The sequence below is a fragment of the Peromyscus maniculatus genome, chromosome 1 (assembly GCF_049852395.1).
Source record: "Peromyscus maniculatus bairdii isolate BWxNUB_F1_BW_parent chromosome 1, HU_Pman_BW_mat_3.1, whole genome shotgun sequence".
Classification (NCBI taxonomy): Eukaryota; Metazoa; Chordata; class Mammalia; order Rodentia; family Cricetidae; genus Peromyscus; species Peromyscus maniculatus.
This window is the reverse complement of record NC_134852.1, coordinates 118,463,675-118,471,879: the sequence shown is the minus strand read 5'-3', so window position 1 is coordinate 118,471,879 and position 8,205 is coordinate 118,463,675.

The window sequence follows — 8,205 nt, the reverse complement described above, 5'->3', positions numbered from 1 at the left end:
TAATAGTGGCTGTGGAGCCCCATGGTACTGGACTAGGGCCTCTGGATACAGAAGACAGTTGTTTGGCTCAAACTTTTTGGGGGGTACACAGGCAGGAGGATCAGGATCTAATCCTGTTGAATGGACAGGCTTTTGGGAGTTTGATGCCTGTGGTATGGCACCTTGGTGCAGTGGGAAGAGGCTTGGACCTGCCTAGGCTCAGTGTGCTAGGTCCTGCTGACTCCCCATGGGAGACCTTGATTTGAGGGATGTGGGGATGTGGGGTGGCTTGGGAGGGAGGGCTGGGGGTGGGTTGAGGGAGGAGATGGGATATGTGGGTGGTATATAGAGTGAGTAGAAAATTTCTTAATAAAGAAATATGGGGGAAAAAAGAAAAATTTATTAAAATGGATCATTGAGATATTCAGAACCAGACAGAGAAATTTAAAGGAGACCCAATCTCAGCAGCCTAAGGTTTTCAAGCAGCCAACCTTAATTTATACAGAAACCTTACAGGAACTGCCATATGATAGATATCCTCAAGGGTGTGCAAGAACTGACTGGACTCCTGTGAAAATATTAGATTTGAGGAGATTCAAGGAAGTGATAGTTTCATATGGCATTCATTCACCTTTGGTAAAGCAGATTTTAAACTTTGGTCAATTTGTAATAGAATTATCCCTCAAGACCAAAGAGGCGAGGACCTGCCTAGGCTCAGTGTGCTGGGCTCTGCTGACTCCCCATAGGAGACCTCGATTTGGGGCATGTGGGGATGCAAGGTGGCTTGGGAAAGAGGGCTGGGGGTGGGACGAGGGGGGATCTGTGGATAGTATGTGGAGTCAGTAGAAAATTTCTTAATAAAGAAAAATGAAAAAAAAGAAAATGCCATAATAAAACCTAAAAATGGAACATGATTCCCACATTCCTAAGAGGTGGAGTGGGTGGTTTTTGGTCTTCAATGTGTTATGGATATTTATCATCATTTAGGGTGGTTGTTTATAAGTTGTTATTGGTAATGGTCAGGAAAAAAGATGAACAAAGGAGTTTAGATTCAGGATTCTTGTTTTGAAAAGAAAAAAAGGGGGATATAGATATGATAGGATATAAGAGTAGATTATTGAACCTACTCTGAAAAAAGGGGCATATAGAAACAGAATAAAAAGGTAGATTATTGAATCTACTCTTAAACCAAAATAGCAACTACTAGTTTAAAATATTTTACATTGATATGGATATTTGTATATTAATACAAAGTTGAGATCACATTTAGAACATACTGTACCTACATTTCTAATTTTGTTTAAGGTATTTTACCTATACAGCTCATTTAACAATGTAATGCAAATTGCTAGTCCTTGAAAGTTATTATTACAAACTAATTAGAATATAAAGAAATGCAAGTTAGTAGTTAGTCATTACAATCAAGCTAGCCATATTAGCTATGTTTTTAGGTCAAACAGAGATATATTTTAGATAGACAGGTTGTCTTCAAACACTTCAGAGATCTAAAAAATATGATATTTAAGATGTTTTAATAACATAGGCTATTTTTTATGACAATGATACATGTCTGCCCCTGGCAGCACCAATCTACTTCAGAGAAGATGATGAGTATCAAAGAAATTCCATATGGAATTTACTTTCTTTGTGGCAAAAGTTAACCACTGGGCAAGAAAATGCCTTTGTCCTGACTGCTGACAGTACGCCATCCAAATGGGACAAGCAGAACACAAAAGAAAGAACTGCTGAACTTTGCTAAGACAAAGTAGGACAGCCCCTCAGAAAATCCTGCCTCACAGATAAGTCTGTCAGATATTCTAAGTCTGAGGGCTCAATGTTACAAAGGAACCTTGGCTGACTGTCCAGACAGCCAGATGTTTCTGTCATTTCTCCCATATTTTCAAAGTTGCTTGTTTGCACTTCCTGCTTACTCAGGTAATATTGATGGCATTGAAGACTTTATAGTTTTCCTTGTTACCAGATTCAGAAAAGAAATTCACTAAGGAGGTGTAAAGTATTTAAGGTTGAGATACATTCAAAGATAGTTTGGTAATGCAAGTTAGAATAGAAAATGAATTAGGTACAACATTTTGGACTCTCCAAGATAGGATAAATAATGGAGTATTTTCTCTGAATTTGTCAAATGTTAATGGACTAGACACCATTGATGTATTTGTTGCCTGTATATATTGTATATAGTTATTGTACTTATTGTATATATTTTCTCTTATATTAGTTATATGTTTTATTTTAAACAAAAAGGGGAAATGTGATATTTTGTTTGTGCTTTAACAAAGAAATCTTGCTTGAAGATCAGAGTGTGGAGCTAGCCACTAGAAGTTAGGCAGTGATGGCACATACTTTTAATCCCAGCACTTGAAGGAGAAAACAGGAAGTGATACAGCTGGGGGGAGAGAGGAAGTGATAAGGTGGGATGGAAACAGGTGCTCATTCCTTTCAGGCTAAAGATTCAGTAGAGGTAAGAAGTCTCTCTAGTGGCTGGCTGCTCTGCTTTACTGAACTTTCAGCATTTACCCCAATATCTGGCTCCAAGTTTTTATTATTAAGAACAATTAGGATTTGTGCTACAGCTGGAGCTTGAGGTAGCTCAATCCCCAATTTCCTGAGCTACTGTCATATTGATTTCCAAAGTGGCTGTACAAGTTTGCACTCCCAACAGCAATAGAGGAATGGTCCACTTGCTCCACATCCTTGACAGTATGAGCTGTCACTTGTGTTTTTTATCTCAATCATTCTGACAAGAGTAAGATGGAATCTCAAAGTAGTTTAAATTTTCTTTTCCCAGATGGCTAAGGATGCAGAACATTTCTTTAAGTGTTTCTTGGCCATTTGATATTCCTCTATTGAGAATTCTCTGTTTAGATCTGTACTCTATTTTTTAAATTGGATTCTTTGGTTTCTTGAATTCTTAATATATTTTGGAAATCAGCCCTCTGTGTGATGTGAGGGAATCAGCCCTCTGTGTGATGTGGGGTTGGTGAAGATCTTTTCCCATTCTGTAGGCTGCCAGTGGACAGAAGAACATTAACATTACAGAAGCTTTTCAGTTTCATGAGGTTCCATTTATTAATTGTAGGTCCTAGTGTCTGCACTATTGGTATTCTGTTCAGGAAGTTGTCTCCTGTGCCAATAATTTCAAAGCTTATTCCCCAATTTTTCTTCTGTCAGGTTCAGTGTATATGGTTTTATGTTGAGGTCTTTTATTCATTCTTACTTGAGTTTTATGCATGGTGATAGATATAGAACTATTTGCATTCTTCTACATGTTGACACCCAGTTAGACCAGTACCATTTTTTAAGATGCTTTTTTTCCACACTGTATAATTTTGGTTTCTTTGTCAAAAATGAGGTGTCAATAGGTGTGTGGATTTATGTCTGGGTCTTTGATTCAATTCCATCAATCCACCTGTCTATTTTTAAGCCAATACCATGTAGCTTTTATTAATACTGCTTTGTAGTGGAGTCTAAAATCAGGAATGCTGGCCTCAGAAATTCTTTTATTGTATAGAATTGTTCTATAAACAAATAAATATAAATAAAAATTTTGGAATTTTTGTTTTCCTATAAGAAGTTGAGTATTGTTCTTTCAAGGTCTGTAAAGAATTGTGTTGGAGTTTTGATGTGGATTGCATTGAAGCTGTAGATTGCTTTTGATAAGATGACCATTTTTACTATGTTAATCCTAGTGATTCATGAGCTTGGGAGTGATGGGGTAATGTCTTTCTGTATGCTGCAAAAATGTGTTGCTTTGATTGATTGATAAATAAAGCCATTTGGCCTATGGCAAGGCAGCTTAGAGGTAGGTGGGAAATTCAAAGAGAGAGACAGGAAGAAGGTGGAGGATATGCCAGCAAGCCACCCAAGGAGCAACATGTAATGGGATGCAGGTAAAGCCACAGAACATATGGTGATACATAGATTAATAGTTATGGGTCAATTTAAGATATAAGAGCTAGCTAGCAAAAAGCTTGAGCCATGGCCATGCAGTTATAATTAATATAAACCTCTGTGTGTTTACTTGGGTCTGAGTGGCTGTGGGACTGGCAGGTGAGAGAGATTTGCCCTGTCTGTGTACCAGGCAGGACACAGGAAAACTTCTAGCTACAATTGGCACCCAGATGTGGTGGCAACAGTTTCCACCTAAAACCTGAAAAAACTGAAGAGAGAGAGATTTCAAAATGGAGCTAAAATCAGCTTCCTGCAGTCTTCAGCTACAGTATGGTGGGTTCATGGAATGCAGGCTTAAGCCAAGCAGTATGGTAGATTCCTGCCATGATACACAGAGGCATCTCCAAGCCACACAGTATGATGCATGGTGGATTTAGCTTTTGCTAATAAAAAAAAGAGTTTTTTGGGCTATAAGCTGCTGGATGGAGACATAAACCCACTGCCTCCCAGAGTCTGGTGGTGAGCATGGTTCTCCAAAGCTGGCAGTAAACATAGTTCCCCATGTTAGAAAGCTGAGATGGGCAGAGCCAGCAGCCAAAGCTGCTATTTTAGTCCTAGTAATGCTGCAGTTTAAAGCAATAGATTCACAGAAAAACAGATTCAGATAAAAGAAATCTCTAAACGGTTTACAATATGTGTAAATATATGTTACAATATGTATAAACATATACATATATATGTTTGGAAGAGAGAGGAAAAGGAATAAAGACAGTCATATAAAAAATAGAAAGTTGTGGTGATATTGTGTTTTCCAAAATATTATGCACCCTAATAAACTTATCTGTAGTCAGAGAACAGATATAGAGGCCAGAAAATGGTGGCACACACACTTTTAATCCTAGCATTCCAGAGGCAGAGATATGTCTGGATATCTGTGAGTTGAAAGCCACACTGGAAACAGCCAGGAGTAGTAACAAGAGCCTTTAATCCCAAAAAGTGATGGCAGAAAGCAGAAAGGTATATAAGGCATGAGGACTAGGAACTAGAGCTGTTAAGCATTCAGACTTTCAGGAAGCAGTTCAACTGGGATCCATTTGGATAAGGACACAGAGGCTTCCAGTCTGAGGAAACAGGATCAGCTGAGGAATTGTGAGGTGAGGAAACTGTGGCTTGTTCTGCTTCTCTGATCTTCCAGTGTTGACCCCAGTACCTGGCTCTAGGTTTGTTTTTATTAATAAGACCTTCTAATGATTTGTGTTATAGAAAGTTTTAAAAATAAAGTCTTTAAAGAAAAATAAAAACAATATAAAAATAAGCCATATAAAGAGGGAAATCACACAGAGACTGGATTATGTTGTCTTTGAGATTTTTTAACTGCAGAAAGACATGTGATTATAAAAGCTGCTGAGTTAAATCAATATGTATATTTTAAAGATATATTGATTTCAAAATCTATGTCTAAGGATACATTGCTTTGGAAAAGAGGTTCTGCTTTTGTTTCCACAGAAGATGAGAACCTGTGCATTGCTTCCAGGCTAATATAGTTTGACCATCCAAGACTCTCTGAAAGGTCTCCAATGACACCACGGCCCAGATCATCCAACATCCAAAATCAACTTCAAGGCAACTGTCTCAGAGAATACAGCCTCAAAGACTACTCTAGTCAGGACTTGACCATAATCCTAAAATTTTCTTTGTATCACTATAAGAATACTGTGCCCTTTATCAGCAGGAAGTAGCCTAATGTAAAACTACACCTACATTCCCAAAGAATGGATTATGGATGTTTGTCAATTGTTATGGGTCATAGTCAATATTTTTCTAAAAGCAGAAAGGGATATATAATATAAAAATGTAGGATAGAGATATGATAGTATAAAAGGGTGTATTGTTGAACCTACTTTTAAAGAGCAACTTGTTTAAAATGTTTTACATTGTTATAGCTTTTAGTTTATTGATACAAATTTAAAGTTAATTTTCTTATATTGTATATATATTTCTAATCTTGTTTAAGGTATTATGTTTGTCCATCTCATTTGAAATTATAATGTATAATTAATAAATACAAATTAATAATTAGTCATCCATGATAATTAAACTTATAGTCATATTAGGTATGTTTTCAAGGTCAAGCAGAGATATATTTTAGATAGACATATCATCTTCAAACACTTCAAAGACCTACGGAATATGCCATTTAAAAAACCCAAAGAAGAAACACACACACACTCACACACACACACACACACACACACACACACACACACACACACACCAACTGCAACAAAACAACAGGAATTAACAATCATTGGTCATTGATATCTTTCAATATTAATGGGCTCAATTTGCCAATAAAAAGATACCTGCTAACAGAATGGATAAGAATACACGGTCCATCCTTCTGCTGAGTACAAGAAACACACCTCAACATCAAAGATAGACATTACCTCAAGGTAAAAGGTTGGAAAAGGTTTTCCAGGCCAATGCTCCCAAGAAGCACACTGGTGTAGTTATTCTAATATCTAACAAAATAGATTTCAAACCAAAAAAGTAAAAAGAGATGGGGAAGGACACTTCATACTCATCAAAGGAAAATTCTACCATGATGACAATTTATACCTCAAATGCAAGGTCATCCACGATTGTAAAAGAAACATTACTAAGGCTTAAATCACACATGGACTCTTGCACAATGATAGTGGGAGACTTCAACAACCAACTCTCACCAATGGACATGTCATTCAGACATAAAACTAAACAGAGAAATAATGGATACGACTTATGTTATGAATCAAATAGATCTAACAGATATCTACAGAACATTTTACCTAAACACAAAGGAATATACCTTCTTTTCAGCACCTCACTGAACATTCTCCAAAATTGTCTGCATACTTAGTCACAAAGCAAGTCTTAACAGATACAAGAAAATTGAAATATCCCTCTGTATCCTATCAGTCCACTGTAGCATGAATCCTAATTGGTCTTATTAATGAGAACAAACCTGGAGCCAGGTATTGGGGTGATTGCTTGAAGATCAGGGAAGCAGAACAAGCCACAGCTACCTCACCTTGCCAATTCCTCAGCTGATCCTGTTTCCTCAGACTGGAAGCCTCTGAGTCCTCATATCCTCAACGCAAACCGATGGGCAAACCGTGCTATAAAAGTTGCCTTAAATATAAGGCAAGCGCTTTGACAAGTCCTCATATCCTAACGGATCTCAGCTGAACTGCTGCTAGAAGCTTAAAGGCTTAACCAGCCAAAATGCTTCTAGTTTCTGGTCTACACACCTTATATACCTTTCTAATTTCTACCATTGCTTCCTGGGATTAAAGGCTCACTTTCTGGGACTAAAGGCATGAGTCATCATGCTTGGCTGTATCCTTGAACACACAGAGATCCAGAGGGATTTCTGCCTCTGGAATGCTAGGATTAAAGGTGTGTGCTACCACTGCCTATCCTCTATGTTTAATATTGTGGCCGTTCTGTTCTGTGACCCCAGATAAGTTTATTAGTGTGCACAATATTTCGGGGAACACAATACCACCACAGTCCACCATGGACTAAAGTTGGATTTCAGCAACAACAGAAACAACAGAAAGCCTACAAACTCATGGAAACTGAACAACTCTATACTGGTGGGAGCCATATGACATTTTGGGGAACAAGGGCAGAGAACAGCACAAATGGCTCTCCTTGTGACAGGGCAGTGGAGACCCTGACCCACTTGGCAAAAACCTGTGGACCGTTCACTGAAAGTCACGGTAGCTCATGAAGTTTAATATTACATGTTTGCATAACTTCTGGAAAGAATGATTTTAACCAAGAGAGTCTTTGAGAAATGTTAATAAATAGATGATATCAAGACTTAATGGGAACAGTCTAGACAGGGAATGAAGCAGAATCATAGAAACCCACGGTTCCCCCATTTCTATCAACTGAGCCAATACCCCAAGAACTTAATGGAGAAGGACATGAGAACAAGAGATAAACAGTGCCAACTATTAAGAGTAAGTTTTTTTTTTTTTTTTTTTTTTTGAGGCAGGGTTTCTCTCTGCGTAGCTTTGTGCCTTTCCTGGAACTTGCTTGGAGACCAGGCTGGCCTCGAACTCACAGAGATCCACCTGCCTCTGCCTCCTGAGTGCTGGGATTAAAGGCGTGTGCCACCACCGCTCAGCAAGAGTAAGTTTTCAAGTATGTTGCCTATAGGATAAATAGAAAAACTTAGTGTATCCCTAGAGGAGATAGATCAGTACAGAATGTGGAATGGATTGATCTAACTTTGGCTGGTGAGTTGATTATAAGAACCCAAGCCCT